The sequence below is a fragment of the Electrona antarctica genome (genome assembly GCF_951216825.1).
Source record: "Electrona antarctica genome assembly, chromosome: 3".
In the NCBI taxonomy this organism is placed as follows: domain Eukaryota; kingdom Metazoa; phylum Chordata; class Actinopteri; order Myctophiformes; family Myctophidae; genus Electrona; species Electrona antarctica.
The window spans coordinates 42401690-42420239 of record NC_136808.1 but is presented as its reverse complement, the minus strand read 5'-3'; the positions used below and the strand labels follow the sequence as shown (position 1 = coordinate 42420239).

The 18550-nt window shown below is 42.6% G+C and overlaps 2 protein-coding genes across 5 annotated transcripts in view; one reads left to right on the top strand and one right to left on the bottom strand.

The window, feature by feature from the left end:
- LOC306920025 (zinc finger protein 609-like) overlaps positions 1-15268 on the bottom strand; it is a 110383-nt gene extending 95115 nt beyond the window's left edge. For all 4 annotated transcript variants that reach the window (XM_079496617.1, XM_079496620.1, XM_079496619.1 and 1 more), the window contains exon 1: positions 14718-15268. The gene's annotated coding sequence lies outside the window, so the exon portion shown is untranslated. The remainder of the gene's footprint in view (positions 1-14717) is intronic.
- Positions 1-18550, top strand: part of LOC306920042 (cytochrome c oxidase subunit 5A, mitochondrial-like) — a 242534-nt gene that overhangs the window by 133608 nt on the left and 90376 nt on the right. The gene's annotated exons all lie outside the window — the stretch shown is intronic.

Here is an 18550-nt window from a genome sequence, read left to right as displayed (position 1 = left end):
GCCAGCGTGGTCTAAAGTGTATTGATGCCTGCCAACCAGCGCTGTCCGGGTAAACAAAATTACGCTTTTAACTCTAGGCCGGGAACCTCTTTTGGGGTTCCTGTTGCTATGTACAGTATAGTATTATAGCAACATGTATTGTTTTTGTAATTTTTGAATAAATATTTGAAGTTCTTCCGAAAAATTAGGTTGTGATTTAGAAGGCATTTTTAGAATCCTAAATGGGTTAAAGTGACGGCACACACATTAACCAGTTTTTCAATTTTTCAATATTATTTTCCGCAAGTAAAAAGGTCACTTGCCTTCCGTCTAGGGATGTAAATAGTTAATCGTTAATCGATTAATCGCCGCTAGGAAATTAGTCAGTTAAACTTAACAGTTAATAACTAATCAAATTAATTGAAACGTCTCTGCTTTTGCATGTGATGTGACAGACAAGACAGTGCACTTTTCATTTGATTCTATTTCTCATACAAAGATGCCATTGACTGGCCCGCAAATGGTCAGAAAACTATTTGATTAAGGAACATAATGTGTCTTTTGTATTCCTTATTTCCTTCTGAATATCATGAAATGCTAATCCGTGCTATTTCACCGTGTTTGGGTGAGACCGGGTTGAGTGGTCAGCCACAAACTCACTCACATAAATAAATGAAAAAAGATACTGGTTCTGTTCAGAATTTGTCGCCTCATGTCTTTCCACAAAATAATAGAAAAAGCTCAATAGTGGGCTCAATAAAACTCGATATAAATACTTTTTTGCCGGGGAATTCTTCAAAATAAAGGCGCTAGAGTGCCAGCAGATATGGCAGATTTTACTCTGAAAAGCCCCGCCTTCCGTTCCCCCCCAAAACCAGGAGGCACAATCTTCCATTCTTACGTCGTGCTGATCACACTAAGGTCTCTCTAGAAGCGTTTATATTCCAAACGAGAGGCATGCTGAAGTCAGAAATGACTTCAGCATGTCCTTTTGGTCAAAACATTGTCCTTTTGGTCAAAACCATGGAGAGTTCCCTAGATTAGGAGTTACGAGCCATTCTTTTGGAGCCGTAAACAAGGAAGTGAACGACAGTGCGCATGCGCGAAGGAGTACATTGCAGAAGAAGAGGCAAAAAAAAAAAAAACGCCTATACATGTCTTTAGCACCCCGTGGTTTTGATATAAAATATGTGTATACACGTCCAAGGCATAATTTGTGTTAACAAAACATAACAAGCTCCATCCCTAGTTGGAGTTAAACTTCCAGAACCATCCTCAAACACTATCAGCCACTTTCTCGTAACCATTACATTACCTAGTGCTGATTCACTGATAAACTGCTATTGATGTCATGGCCAGTTCAGTAAAGTTGCTGCACTGTGAATGTCTAACTAACGGGGGCACATGTCCTGGACAACCATTAACCTAAAATAAACTGCCTTTAGGCTGACTGTTCCAGCTGCTGCTGCTGCTAAACACAGACCAGCCAAACAAACAAGGCTTCAAAAAGGCATTGTCATTCTGACATGGTAGTTATAAGAGGAATGTGTGACATATACGTTCTGACATGGTAGTTAGCTCCTAAGAGGAATGTGTGACATATACAAATTGCAATACAAATAGTCAGCGCCAAAATGGAAACAACTGCTGATTGATCAGAACCGAAACTGAGTTACGCTCCATGACTAACAGGTTGTTAACAACACTTGTTCAAATCAAGATTGAGGGCCCTATCTTGTGTGGCTAGCACTAGACGTGATAACTGATTGCGCCAGCGATACGGTATCTTGCCCGAGACGCACCCTAGAGCCTGAGCTAGTGACGACCTTGTGCGTTTAAATGAGGCGTGGTGATTTTGCGAAGGTGTTATTTTGGGAGTGCAGCGCAACCCGGGCGACTAATCCACAAACAATCAACACTGATTGTAATGTGTATCCTTTCTAAGAATAAAAGGGGAGAATATTTCAACGTCACCAATTACGGCTGCCCGATGACCCGGAAGACTTAGACATTCACATTGTCACTGTAAACTCCAACTCGCTAAAAACTGAAGAAATTATTTACAGGAGCGCTATAGTGGTATCCCTCACACCACCGGTGTTCATGAAAGGGAACAATATTCAGAGAGAGAGAGGGAAAACATGCCACAAAGGCATACGAATCCAATTCCAAGCACTTAAGGTGGATTTGTAAGTAAAAGGTCTTTATTTAAATCTGGGCTACAAACATTCTAAACACCAACGCGAGTCGACCATTGAGCCATCTTCAGTGTGTGAAGTATCACTAAAAACGGGTACAAAAAAAAAGCCTGATATCATTTCAAGGCCTCCTGCCTTCCCCTGTCCAACCAAAATTATTAAGCTTTCAAGCTCTAGTCTCGTCTTGACTGCTGAAATGATCACTTTATGATTCATAGATTGGATTTCTAGAACGCCACCAGTTGGGGGGTTCCCTTATGGGCATCACTTTAGTCTTCCTCCCTTTTCCCTTTTTATAGAGTACAGCCAAAGCCTTGGAATGCTCTCAATTTACTGGTAGTCACTTCACTAGTTCATTTAACTAGGTGAATTACTTCAACCAAACCCAGCATTGTCAAAACAAACGGGTGATATATTGACTTTCCAGTTGCAAAGTGCTGTGGCTGCATACTACTAAATATCTGTATGAGTCAGGCTTTAGGAAGAGAGAGGGTAAATATGCTCATAAGAACTCTCAACAGTAGGCTGGCAAACACTTCATTTAGCCATTTTGCAACAGTAAAAAACACAGAAATCAATAGGCTAACTAATCTGTAAAAGAAACAGTACTTTAGATTTATCTGACCTAATTCGCCTACATCCTATCTTAGTTTGGCATCCACTGCTGAGCTTTCCATGAGATGAGTAGATCGTGTATCCTATGTTAGTTTGACATGAACTGCTGAGCTGCCAGTAGATGACTGGATAATAGATCATACTCACTCTGACAACATAATCTCCTTGTCATGGAGAGACTTCCAAACAAATATATTACTAGATGTCCTACCATTGATTGATTTTAAGCAAATGTGTTGTTTTAATATAACTATAATAATCAATCAATTTCTGCTTAACACATTTGATCCCGTTGACAGGTATACTCGTCCTGATGAATTAATTGTGCTCAATGCGCGGGCGCTCTTGACGGTTTTTTTAACCACTCTGGTTGCTAGCACTGTGTCTCATTCTCCATAGCCAAATAGCTTCCGTTTCAGCTGCGGCCTTTGCACGCTTTTTTCTCGTAATCATTGCTATACAGTGTTTGTTCGTCTCCCTGTCTCTCCAGCTCTTTAATAAACAGAAAATACATTTTCAGGTAGGTGTCTAGGTGACAAAGATTCAGCCAATCAGGAGAGGGTAGCTATTTATGAGCTTAATTTTTATAGTGTTCCAGTTCCATTTTTGTCTGCTCATTTATTTTTGTCATTACTTACAATTCCACTTGTTTAATCTGTATCCTGATTGCATTCTCTATCCTGATTGGATACAATTTGTATCCCAGTTTCAGATTTGGTTTCTGAAAATGCATTTTCTGTTCTGTAATAAAAAGCTGGAGAGACATGCAGGAGACTCCTGTTATTGAAAAAACACTCTATAGCAATAAGTACTATCACATCACAATATAGAGCTACGTACGTATGTGTGTTGAGTGGTGCAACCACTCCTATAGACAGCTGTGTGTTGAGTGGTGCAACCACTCCTATAGACAGCTATGTGTGTCCCTGGGTCCCTGGGTCTGTCCGAGCACGAAAATAGCTTTTGGTTGGTTTTCGCAACCAAGCATTTCGGACGAGGGGCGGCTCGCTGGAACCAGGCCGCCCCCCCTGGGTGCGTTCTTGGGGGTCTGGATGTTCCGGGGACCCCCCAGAGACCCCCCCGGGGACCCCCACACAGTAAATCTGTAATTTCTTCGACTTCCGGGGACCCCCACACGGAGTTCTACCACTCACTTCACACAGGTGAAGTGAGTGGTAGACTACGCTAGTGTCCACTGTCCGCCAGAGACCGACCAATGTTGTTGCACACAGTCACACAGCAAACATCTATTGAATCAACAACAACAATAAAGACACTCACTGCAATGTGTCTAATCGTACTCATTGACACGTGACAAACTCATTCTCTCACTCACTAAATAAACACTCACTCACTAACTAAACACAAACGCTCACTCAGTCACTAAATAAACACTAAATAGATACAGACAAACCAATAAACAAATAAATAGAAATGCTCTCTTAGAAGCTCTCTCTACCTGTTGACTCAACCACTGACAATGATGATGATCAGATCACACAACGACCTGTAATGGCCAGCATGGAAAACACAGTGGCAATGTGTGTGCGTCTCAACGCAGATCACACTGCGACACAACCGTATACTATCCAGCCCTGCCTGACAATAATAAAGATACAATGACATCTCCATTTCGCTCTGGCTGATGAGGAGGACTGGCTAAATGAACTGGGGTACACTGGATAGCACTGGCAACACAGGGTTGGGTCGCGGATCGATTTTCATGGGTCCCTTTATTTTTCATATCCCACATTTTGCTTTAAATTATTATTATTTCAAAACCTTTTCAACAAAAACATTCTTAAAAACGGCCAAAGCATTTCCGGGGGTCCCCAGCCAAAAACGTTGAGAACCCCTGGTCTAGAGGGGCGTGTGGCCCAGCCTGTGTGGTGTCTAGTCTAGAGGGGCGTGTGGCCCAGCCTGTGTAGTTTCTTGCACCCGTATCGACCCTACCTACCCGGAATCGAACTGGGAACCTCACGGTCACCATCCGGCCGCTCTACCTCCTAAGCCACTGCCGCCCGGGTATAGATAGAGCCAAGGACAAGGAAAGGCTTTATTCAAAGAGAGTATAGGCTTGAGCTCTCTCTTCGCCTCTCCACTTTGTGCCAGTAACCTAACCAGTATGTTGGCAAACTGTTTGTTGATGGGCTCCTGCTGCACTGTGTAGTTTAAGGAGCTGTTAGAGAGTGTTCTATTTTCTGTGGAGCTGATAAGTAGAGAGGCAGGTGAGGTGGGAGCAGGGCTTACGTACAATCCTCCACAGCAGCACAAGTGATTGTTTTTCTAGCGTGCCCAACCAACAGTCACAATACAGAGCATTCATCGACCGCAAGCTGTGCTTTGGAATGGCCAGTGACTAGTGCTGCACAATAGCTGCTCAAATGTGAATCTTGTTTTTCCTCCACAAGAATTGAGAATTGATTCTCACACAATTCTCTTTTTTTCCATCTTTAGTCTGTGTAGTTGCTGAACATTACTACATTCAAGTCACCTGGAGCCAACTACTGTTGGCAGACATCAACGCACTTAAACCTCTCTTAAAGTCTATCTCTTGTAGCAAAAACATAAGAGTAACTAAAATGAATTGGACAGCCAACTTGTGCTGCACCATTCTTGCTGAAATGTGTCGCAATCATCGCATAGGTGTCTGAACCTAGATCGAGATCTTTTTTCGATTGTGCAGCACTACTGGTGACAGAGCACTAAATAGTAGAAGGTACGAGGGTGTTGTTATTGCTAAACACACTGCTCAAACAAGTCCATTGGGAGAGAGAGACACCATGCATTGATTAAGGGAGATTCCATAGAAACCACTCTGATAGGAGCCGCTAGTGCAGCAGCCAATATTTACTACTGACAATTCCAAATGAAAAGCAATGTTTTCTTCGAACAAAGAATACACAAACACTTTATGTTTTCATGATCACCATCCTTCTTCCTTCAGTCTTAAATAGTCAGTTATTTTCAACCAATATCATGCAGAACTTTAAAATAATTATATGCTATAATAGTTCTTGGAAGACAGTAAAGTGAAAAAATAAAAATATTTTTGAAAAAATAAAAAATAATTGTGATCACCGTTAGGCCTACTAAAATGTCATTGAATTGACATTTCAATCACAAAGTGTCCGCTTGCTGATCCTAATCACACACACAACACTCAGGCCCAGTGGGTGACTTCCATATCCCCATGAGTGACTGAACAGGTTGTCTAGTTGAAGTTTTCTTAAAGGCGTAGTGAAACGGAAATGGTGGACATTTTATTTTGAAGTTTTAGACGGTCTCAAGTTGAAACACCGCTATGAAGTTTCTGAACCAATCAGAGCGTCGCATCCCTTCAGGCGATGGGACGGTAGCTAGGGACTGTTGCTATGCTATACGCAGCAGCGTGGTGTGTGTTTGTTTACAAATCAAATAGACGGCCAGCTGTACCGGTTTACTGTTATGTGGCTTATTTCTACCCTATAATGTTTTCAGATACATATTTTAGCGTGATGATTAAGTTGAAACCGAGTAATACACTGTCTGGATGTTATCTGGAATGGGAATAAAAACGGAGGATTTCTGTAATCAATAGCAGCTGTGCTGCACGGATGCGCACATATGGAGAGGATACGGGTGAGCTTCATTTTTTTTGGCTTTTATCGATGTGGGCCTCGACACGTCATCACGCAGCACGTTTTCGTTTTCAGGAAGTAATAAAAAAAATATTTTTATGGACTTTTGATATAAAAACACACAAAAATGAGAATTTTCCCATTTATTTGGCATCCATTGTTAGGTATGCTCATATGATGACCACGGAGATGGCCACGGAGATGGTCATTTCACTACACCTTTAAAGGTGTAGTGAAACGTAAATGGTGGGCATTTTATTTTGAAGTTTCAGCTTGAAACGCTGGCTCTGAAGTTTCTGAACCAGTGTGGTTGCATCCCTCCAGGCTATGGGTCCTATACGTCCATCTCATGCACAGTGGTTTGTGACAGAGAGACGGCAGAAAAGCCAGGGGATGTTTTTCTAACCTGTACACAACCATATTTTAGCGTGATGATTCGGTTGAAAACGAGTAATTCACTGTCTGGATGTCATCTTCAATTGGATTAAAAACGGAGGATTTCTGTAATCAGTAGCAACTGTGTTCTGACGGACGCGCAGATATGGGAATCAAACTGGTGAGCTTCATTTTGATTGGCTTTTATAGAGAGTATGCGCGTGGCATCATCATCAAACCCGGAAGTTATGCAGGAATGCATACTACTTTCTGGCCTTGACAGCCCATGCATCCAAACAGAAAAGTCCTATCTGATTGCATTAAACAACATTAAACAATGTTAAACTTACTTTGCCTGTTGCTTTGCCACTCGATGTGCCAATCACTTTAAGCAAGCGCATACCCTCTATTGATGTGGGCCTCGACACGTCATCACGCAGCACGTTTTCGTTTTCAGGAAGTAATTCAAAATGGACTTTTGATATAAAAACACAAAAAAAATGAAATGGATTTTTTGGCATCCATTGTTAGGTATTCCCATATGATGACCACGGATATGGTCTAAAAGTGTGAAAAACGTATTTTTCATTTCACTACAACTTTAAACCCTGACACTGGCTCCCTGTGTATCAAAGAACTGAACAGGTTGTCTAGTTGAAGTCTTCTTAAACCCTTACACTGGCTCCCTGTGTATCAAATAACTGACTTCAAAATACTACTGTTGGTCTCTAAAGCTCGAATGCTTTAAATACTACTAGTCTGTTGGTCTATAAATGTTTTATGGTCAAGAAACATCTGATCTTGTGTGATATCATGAACTTGTGTGATATCATGTGATTGTGAATTTGTGATATCATCCAGACCTCTCAGGTCATCTGGGATAAAGCTCTGCTTTCTGTCCCCAAAATCTAAAATAAACGTGTGGAAGCAGCATTTAGATTTTGAGGGGCGCTAGCCCCTCCTATATACAGCTTTTGTCCCCACACGTCTCATATTTGCCATTGACAATGAAAGGAGAAATGAGGTCATATGTGCCTCAAATATGTGGCAACACAAACATAAAATGCCATTGACAATGAAGGGAAAATGTACGTCATATGTAAACGGGCAAATTAGCTAACCAATCACAGGCAACAGGTATTCTGATTGGCCAGTATGAGATGATGGATGATGATGTATGATGATGAGAGCGCCCCTCACTTCATACAGGTGTGACTTTTTTATGGCTCGTGTACACACTGCACGATATTTGCTCCGATTATGCTGTCGGGGACGGGGACCAAAATTCCCGATCTGACGCAAGATCGGGCTTTGATCGCCGAGGTGTTGCTCGCTGTGTGTGAAAGGCTCTGCGAGAAGATATAGCGCCGATAAAAGCGCTCGCCGGCGCCTTCCCGACCGTTTCTGAATATCTAGCAGGTATGATATTTGACTCTCTCGCCGACTGGACATCATACAGTATGAACTGTGTTGCGACCGCGTCCCAAGAAGGCCATATTACAAACCAAAGCAAAGCAAAGTTACTATATTTACCCAGGGTAACTGGACTAAGCATCAGATACTTGTTTACAGCCAGGCCCTGCTCATAGAACATTTCATGGTAGTGGTTCAATGCCTTGCTCAAGGGCACTTCAGCGGTGGTAATTTTTTAACGTGCCAGTCCGGGGATACGAACTGGCGACCTTCCGGTATCAAGACCGTACAGCCAATGAGAGCACAGGACAGCTGTCTGTCTGTCTGTCTGTCGACTGTATCGATAGATGATCAGATGATAATATATATAACCTTTATTCCTTGGGTAAATCCCTGTGTCGTACATATTGGTAGCTATATTAGCACAATGTTGCTGTTAAATAGTCTAAAAACCAACGCATTTCACTTGAATAATGTTGATAAAACGCATCGGAACCAACAGTTCAGAGCAAACGTTTGGACCTCGTGCACTGTGTGTGTGTGTGTGTGTGTGCGTGCGTGCGTGCGTGCGTGTGCGCAGACTACTCTGAGTGCATCTGAGTTGAAATAACAGGGACACATTTCCCATGATGTGAATGCAAATTAAAAATGACTCAACATCTCAACATCAACACATGAGGGACCTATTTGGATAGGTGGACAACTATGAACTATTGCAGAGTTTAGATGACAGGCAGACAACGGGGGGAGCTACTATTGCAAATGAACAATAATCAGAATATTTGATGAATTAAAATATTATTTCTGAAATCTGTTGCCTGCCCAAGTAGATTGACTAGTTTTCTTTGACAATTATGCGAATTCATGTTTTACATTTTCAGATTTCTTTAGTGTACAGATGAATATAACCCTATAAAATCAAACACAAGTTAAACACTACCGTTTTGCACTCAACAACAACATGCAATAAAATATAAAACAAACAAAACACTGGCATGGTCCTTTAAAAAACAAAACGTTAGGTAACTCCCAGCAAGTGTTAGCTTAGCCTAGCCATGTAGCATGATGGTGTGACACACACACACACACACACACACACACACACACACACACACACACACACACACACACACACACACACACACACACACACACACACACACACACACACACACACACACACACACACACACACACACACACACACACACACACACACACACACACACACACACACAGCAGTTGTTTCAATCATCATGTATCTCATCCAGTGTTTGCCAGACTAATCTTACATGAACAAGCTCATCTCTAGCAACCACGAACACAGCTTCACATAGTGATCGTGTCACACAATAATCGGTGACATTTGCGTTTTTTTGGCAAGCCAGAGGAGACCGACAATATGGCAATATGTGTCGAACGCTGTGAAATCTGCTTCAGCCGACTCAGCTCTGCCCGGGTGAAGTCCCGATGAGATCAGGTGAGATAACAGTAAATCATGTCATTTGATGGTTGGATAATAAAAATATATACAAATCGACAGTCATGCCCCTCCCTAGTCTACTCTATAGTCTACACCCTATTTTTTGTTCTGTTACAGATGTCCTGTAACTTTAAATGTGTAGTAATGGTTTAAGTTTGTTAGTGTATTTGCATTTGAAGCCCCCTAGTGGCTGATGTTTACAAGGTCTAAGAGCATGAGCTTTTATTTTGGAGCCTTTATTTTGGAGCTTTTATTTTGGTGTTTTATTTCCTGTTTCCTCTTGAGCACAGCACAGCACAGCATTACACAGAACAGTCAGATGTCCCTGAATGCACAGCTACATTTCAGAAGCTCTCCATGTGTACTACTTACTTTATTGTTCCTTTCAAGAGCATCGTTGGTATGTATTTGATACTGTGTGTTTATAGAAACACCTTGATATTTTGTAAGTTAGCACTATTGTATTGAGTCAACTTAACTGCATAACGTATGACTGTTGCTAACACTGTGTAGCTTGTAGCTGGTTACTGCATATCTCTGTGTAGTGATGTAGCTGTCAATGTACTGTAGCCTTTATTTTCTTGCATTGTTTATGATGGAAAAGAGTTTAAAGCACTGTCTCGTATGTTTTTGTTGTGTTGTAGTTTCACCCTTTTGAAGCCATAAAACCTGTTGACTACAAACAACGCCTCCAGTGTCGTGGTTGAAGAAAGGTGTTTATCTGACTGTTGAATCATACTATCCAGTGTGCAGTGAGAACAGTACAACCAGCAAATTGCCAGCAAATCCAATGCGAACAGAGTTTATGTTTATTGATGATAAAACCCACCTCACCCCTGCCCACTTTGACAGGCTGGAATGGCTTAGGGTTGACGACAGAGTACAGCATCTTGCAATGGGTCTGGTCCACAAGATTCGCTACACCATCAAGATACCCATGTACCTGTCTAGATACTTCCTTAATGTTAACGAAGTCCACACCGACAACACCAGAGGGAGTTCAACAAACCATGTGCAACCCAGATTCGGCACAAACAAGGGACTAAATTAATTTCGCTCCTATGCCACCAAAATGTGGAACGCCCTACCAACAGTCATTAAGACATGCAAATCCCTTCTCCTTCAAAACCGCTCTAAAAGGGCACCACGGATGGCTGCAATTTCTAAACTGCTTTTTCGACACGCGGCCCGCTGTGAGCTGTTCCAACATTATTGCTTTTATAGCGCGAATATATCGTCAATCTGCAATTTTGGGGCAGACGATGGCCGATAGGAACCTAATTGCTACTGGAATGTATTACACGGCTTGGTTGAATGCTTGATTCTGATTGGTCAGTCGCCGAATTCAGCGGTGTGTTATTTCTGGATAACAGACCGCTCCACTCTATAATAGATTTCTGTCTGCTGCACAGCCTGCGCTGCTTGTTTTACTTGTTTTCCGACTGTGATGCAGCTGGACAGACGGCCAGCACGACACTTATGGAATACTTTCATTACCGGTCCGTAAGCAAGGAAATACCTTGTTTTGTTGTGTTTTGGGTCAATTTATTTATTTATGTATTAAGTAGCCATTGTAATAAGCGGGATAATGCATGGCAAGGTGGTTATTGTTTATATATAATTCACCTTCAAGGTAATTAACAACCTCCGCTTCGGCAGTTAATCACCCTGTCTGTGATTTATATATCAACAATGACCACCTAGCCATGCATTTATCCCTTACTTATCTGGGCACATAGCAACCAAAACAGAGCAGAATACAGCTGGAAACCTTCAACCTGTATTTACCAACAATAGTGAGACCAGCCAGCCAGCCAGAAGCACCTGCCTTATGGCCCCTACACACTGTAGGAGTTTTAAAGTTGTCGGCGAGTTATCAGATCGTTATGTATTTCACACTACACTACAGGAGTCTTTTTTAAATCGTCTGTCATTATATCGTTGTGGCTTTCACACTAAACGATTGGTCACAGACTAGGCATCACACACTGCAAGAGTTCACCAAGATGCGATCCAGACCCGATATACATTTGTTTTTATTTTAATCATTTTTACATCTCACGCACGTGCAGGATGCCGTTATACGAGCGCGAGACCGACAGAGGATGTCTCTTGGTTTTATAGAGTATTTAACAGCAACATTAGGCTAATATAGCTACCATGTACGACACAGGACAGGGATTTACCCAAGGAATAAAGGTTATATATTATCATCTGATCATCTATCGATAGTCAGACAGCAGTGCTGTGAGCAGTGAGCACAGCTGTCCTGTGCTCTCATTGGCTGTAATACAGGACTTCTCTGGACGCGATCGCAACCCAGTTCATACTGTATGATGTCCAGTCGGCGACAGAGCCAAATATCAACCCTGCTTGATATTCAGAAATGCTCGGGAAGGCGTAGCACTTTTATCGGCGCTATATCTTCTCGCAGAGCCTTTCACACACAGCGAGCAAAACTCTCGGCGATCAATGCTCGATCTTGCGTCAGATCGGGAGTTTTGTCGGCGAGCTCCAAAAATGGTCCCCGACAGCATAATCGGAGCAAATATTGTGCAGTGTGTACGAGCCATTATTCTCAGCCAACTCCCTCCCCACACTGTAGGAAATCCTAGCAGGACTACCATTCCGTTCACCTGGTTGAAATAACATTAACGTTGATCTATTTGTTGCATTACAAGGTCGATCAATGCTACTTTCTTTTTGATGCAACGTTGTATTGACCGTCGATAATAAATTGTTAATCGTTTTCTTCTTTGTTACATTTTATTTTCACCTCGCCTTTCATTATGCATCATTAATGCACTTGCACTTTTTTCTGGACTGTCAAAGAAAACAACTGACAGATTACAACTTGTCCAAAATGCGGCAGCCAGAGTTTTAACTAAAACTAAGATGAGAGAACATATTACTCCAGTTTTCGCTTCACTGCATTGGCTTCCGGTTGTTTTTATGATTGATTTTAAAATTATTTTACTTCTCAAGCTCTCAATGGTCTCACACCTTCCTACCTACATGACTGCCTGCCTAAATATGTCCCAAACCACCCCCCTCAGGTCTTCCACTGCTGGCCTGCTCGCTGTGCTTAAAAAAATTGGAACAAAAAAACACGGTGGAGTAGCTTTCTGCTTCTACGGGCCGACTGTACATTCGACAGGGAGCCTCTGTAGACATTTTTAAAGCACAGCTCAAGACCTACTTCTACACTCTTGCCTTTAATTGATCTTTTAAATTCCTTGTTATCCATGTCCTCACTGTATTGCATTACTGCTATTATTTTTGCCTTGCTTTTCTTTTTTTCTCCATTGCTCTGTAAAGCACTTTGAGCTGCATTTCATGTCATGAAAGGTGCTATACAAATAAAGTTTTATTATTATTAGAAAAGGCCTGCCCTGAGTATCACAAGATAAGAGAATAATTTTCTATGATTCTATTTGATTCAACTTACTGTGCAACTGATATGTGAAAGTCGACCCACGCTCTCCAAGTGCAATACCACCACCACAACAACAACAAACACAAGAACAACCACATGATGAAGGACCCCAATGGAAACAAACAAGCCATATAAGAGCTTTCTAGGGTTATACATCATCTTAGCAGACCTTGTATTGAACTTAGCCCGTCTCCGGACCCCCCGGGTTGAGCTCCTTTGGACCCCTACCCCGTAGGGTCCGGTATCTCCGGCTTCAAGCGACATGGGATGCAATCTGACTTTCCCTGATTTACCGCTGTGCTGCGCTGTGGGTGTGACGCTGACATATTCCAAAATAAGCATATGAACGCTATAGGAGACAACGAACCCTCTCACCCCCCCCGCGAACGGCTCAGAAGCCGTTAAGTATTTTTAATGTTTGTACGACCGTTTTGGCAGCTCTGAAATTCTCTCTTCGGTCCCTCCTTGTTGACATCTCGGTTGGCTAGCTGCGCCTACGAGGCGCGTAGGGAGGCGCAGCTAGCCAACCGAGATGCTGGAGGCGGTACAATGGGATGTCAACAAGAGAGAATTTCAGAGCTGCCAAAACGGTCGTACAAACATTAAAAATACTTAACGGCTTCTGAGCCGTTCGCGGGGGGGGTGAGAGGGTTCGTTGTCTCCTATAGCGTTCATATGCTTATTTTGGAATATGTCAGCGTCACACCCACAGCGCAGCACAGCGGTAAATCAGGGAAAGTCAGATTGCATCCCATGTCGCTTAAGGCGGAGATACCGGACCCTACGGGGTAGGGGTCCAAAGGAGCTCAACCCGGGGGGTCCGGAGACGGGCTAACCCACAGCGCAGCACAAGGCTAAATCAGGGAAAGTCAGATTGCATCCCATGTCGCTTGAAGCCGGAGATACCGGACCCTACGGGGTAGGGGTCCAAAGGAGCTCAACCCGGGGGGTCCGGAGACGGGCTATATTGAACTGTACTTTCCTGTGCCTTTTTTCTGCAAACTGTTAATACAGAAATCAATCAGTCAAGTCAGTCAGTCAGCAAGTTAGTTCATGGTGATTTTCGTGCCATAGTTAGTAGTTAGCCTATTGGAATTCATGGAAAAAACAAAGTGATTTGGTGGAAATGGCATTCCAAACTGTAAGGAAAATGTGCTGTGTATTCCACAGCACTTCAGTAACACTTCAGCACTTCAGTAACTTTAACTTAGTTTACTAATTAAATGAAATGAAATGTAAACGGTGCAGTCCAACAACTCAACGGTCTAAAACAACAGCATGCAATAAAACAAACAAAACACTGGTATGGTCCTTTAAAAAACAAAACGTTAGCTAACTCCCAGCAAGTGCTAGCTTAGCCTAGCCATGTAGCATGATGGTGTGTCACACACACACACACACACACACACACACAGAGAGAGAGAGAGAGCTGTAGCTAGAAAATATTATAATAACATGAGACAATATGAGCTATTGAGCTTGTCTTCACAGCATATATGTTACTATACTCCTCCATTATATATACACTTTATTTACAACATGCTGTGCTTGCAGGCAGCACTTGTCAACACATGAAACATTAAACCCCACATACTTACCGAGTCAGCTAATAGTCATCCTGGTATATTCCATAGGTCCCAGTGTGTCCATGAATGGAACGATGAAGACGTGTGCACTCCATAGGGAAATAGATGGAAGGATTCACCAGAAGTAAACACGCTTAGATTTCAACCTAAAAATTAATAATAATCCGTGTTGTTGTTGTTGTAACGACGAAACGCATTAAACTCCCCATTAAGAAGACATGATCCACACGAGGAGAGGAGGCCAGCCAGGACTTCACTTCTCCTCACTCACTCACTCACACACACACGCACGCACGCACGCGCGCTCACACACACACACTCACACACTCCGTGGATTGGTTTCCACACTCATGAAAACGCCACAGCACAGCAGCGCAGATCCACCCGAGAGGGAACCTTCCAATCCTTCTGCCCACGACCGAACCGAAGCCCTCTCCTCAGCGCCGCGGACCCCCTACATTCCTTTAATCCAACAGGGTACCGGTGCTTTCCACGCGCCGGGTTTTATAATCCCTTGGTTTATTCTCCAGTTGTTTGTTTCCACACTGTGTTGTTTCGCTACTATGTATCCATTCCTTCCCCTCCCTCAGCTCTGTCTGATCACACACACACTCTGATACAATGTAACCGACAAGCAGCGTTGCTGCGTTGACTGGAGTGGAGCTGGAGGAAGAGCGGTGCTCTGGAAATCCAGGACAGAATCATCTGGCCCTGCTCCGAACGGATCGGGATTGAACTGTCACACAGAGAGAGAGAGAGAGAGAGAGAGAGAGAGAGAGAGAGAGAGAGAGGGGGGGGGGGGGGGGGGGGGTCAAGACCCAATTTATTTTCCTACATAAAACCAAAATATATAAGATTTCCCCTTCCCCCTTAAAATCTTTTCTTTTAATGAAAAAACAACAAACAAACAAATCTAAAACATTCCATAAATAAACCAGTAAGACGCCTGAGGGCGTCTTACTGGCTTACTGGCTTTGCCATGGGGGGGTCAGATCAACATATGGAATGAATTCTGTACTGGCCTTATATGGAGCGTGTCTTGAGTGTACAGGGTTTGATGAGGGCCCAGGTCATTTTCGGGCATGTTGAGAACTCTAGATTTCGCCGGCTGCCGGGTGCGGCTACACTAATAACTTTGGGGCAGGCCCGTCTAGAGTTTAAATGGACAGGTATCAGTCAAAAGGGTGACATCGAAGAGGAAGGATGGATGCAGGATCAGCATATGGAATGTCAGAACAGGTCAGCTCCATTACGGAGATCTAAGAGTTTGAGGTGAGATGTAGAGTTGCTGGCCAATATTGATGACATCAGGGATCTCCATATACTGTATGGGGCCAGGCTTAATATTGATGACACACATGATGTCACAAGGCATGACCATATAAAGGGCGTGAGACTGACAGACTGACTGACTGAATGACTGACTGACGGTAAATGCACGATTTCATAGTTAACTGCGACCTGTGGTCGCAATAAAATGTTAATTTATGGGTCCCCGGGTCAAACGTCTAATCTGAATCTCTTTTGTGGGTCTTGAGCTAGTGTGTGAACTGCAGCACTAAACAGACTGTGACTTTTATTTGGACTACCTGTGTCAACTATTATTGACAATACAGTGGCCACTTTTCCACCCACAGAACTTTGGTTCTAGAACTTGGTTCCAGTTCTGAACCAACTTTTAGGGTTATGATTGAACCAATTCATCTTCAGTGGAAACACTCTGAACTGGTTCAATATTAGGCAACACCGGTGGAAAAGGGGCAGAGTGTAATATGAGCCACATGTGGAAGAACATGCAGGCTTTTAACAGTACACTGTATTATACCTAAACGAGGCTAGGATGACTTCTAAAATTGGAACGTTAATTATGATTTGAGTGTGCAAAACCATACCTATATTAGATTGTTATCATTATGAAACTCTCCCAGTTATTACTTGCACGAAGACAATGATTTATTGTATTACACATTTTAAATATGCAAATGAGGCATTATATATGCCAAAAATAGAAAATATGAAAAAGCTACTAGGCTATACCGTGGAAGGGTTATCATATAAATAATTTACTTATATTGATCCTATATAAACAATTTAATATGGGTTTTGCACGCACTCAATTCATAATTAACGTTCCAATTTTGGAGCTCTGGCTCAACCAAAAAGAACTGAACCGGTTCCCATTGGGAACCAACCGGTGGAAAAGGGGTCTTTGAGGGGCAGGTGCTCAAGTCAAAGAAGGGCACATTGTGCGGCGTGTGGAATCACCGGCTGCCTTAACACATACACTGCAGAGAATTTCAATTGTCAAATAGCCTTCACTGCTGAGTATTTCACTAACCTTTGAAGAATCACCCAGGCGCTAATGTAGGTCCGTTTCACGAAAATACGTCTGAATATATTTCATTCGTTTGACAAGAACAACAACAAGATTTGGTTTTTACATTTAGATTTTTATTATCATGAGAACGATGGCTTCCATTATCGCATTGCACCTTTTCAGGAATAGAAAGCCGTTTCTGTTTGTTGCCGTTGTTGCCGTTTGGATTGCCCGTCGATGGTGTCCCTGAACTGCCCACAGCCCTCCTATGAGACACAGACCGAGTACGAGTAGAACAAAAATGTGCTATTTTATCATGAACATTAGTGAGGACCAATTATATGAAGATAGTTTGAGTTTGAAGTGGTGAATTCGTCCTTTAAGAAATCAATTGTCTACATGTTTAATTTCAACAGTAGGATATTGATGGGGTCAAAACTTGATCTTGATTATTGTATATGCATGTTTGAAACTAAATAGTACATATATTTTCAATAGAATTTTTTAACCCATTCTTTTCACCCAGTGTCAAGTATCTAATCCTATGGTATAGGTGCTACACTCCCTCTGCCAACCTGGGGAGAGCAACGGATTGACCACATGCTTCTTTTAATGCATGAGGAGTCCAAGCAGCTCTTCAATATATTTATATTTATTTTATATATATATATATATATATATATATTGTATGTAGCAGTATGTGAAATATTCCATTTGTCAGATGATGTGTCATACCACAGATAACCTTTCATGTTTAGCATCTTCAAACGCTTCTCTCTCTCTGCCACTGGTTACCCCGGCAACAGGAATATGGTAATGTTGCCTTTGACATGACAGAAGGAATCATCTCGCTAACAAACAGAGACAACATGCTACAGGGAGACTGCTGGGGGGGAGGAGAGGAAGGGAGGAGAGGGGAGAGGAGATGAGAGGAGGAGAGGATGGGGAGAGGACAGAGGAGAGGAGAGGAGAGAGGGGGTTGAATTAATGGGCTCATTTTCACACAGCTAGCTCGCCATCCTCCATCTTCGTTGGTTTCCTCCGTGCCTTCCTGCTGGCAGGCTGCACACTTGCTGCCTCGTTGGTTTCCCCAGGGAGGGAATTGGAGCAGCCTCCACTGGAGAGCTAAATAACAGTGAGTGGGCAAGGGGGAATTAGAGAGAGAGAGAGAGAGAGAGAGAGCTTTCACACGGTGACTGTCCTTCAGGTCGGTCGGAGCATCACAGTGGAGCGGGCCGGCTGCATGCACACACACGTTTACAGATAAACAGTGGACCAGCCTATACTGTATATACATACACGGTGGTTATAATTGTGGAAACGGCTTCATCTGTGCATCAAGTGCCATAAGAACATATAAAGCCATTAAACTCATGTAAGATTATACGGATAATTATATTCATGCTTTTAGAAAGAACATTAATATCCTCTGTGTGTGTGTGTGTGTGTGTGTGTGTGTGTGCGCGCGCGTGGTGCGTGCATAATCACATGATGTCAAATACCAATAATTGTAGTTGAGTAAAAAGTA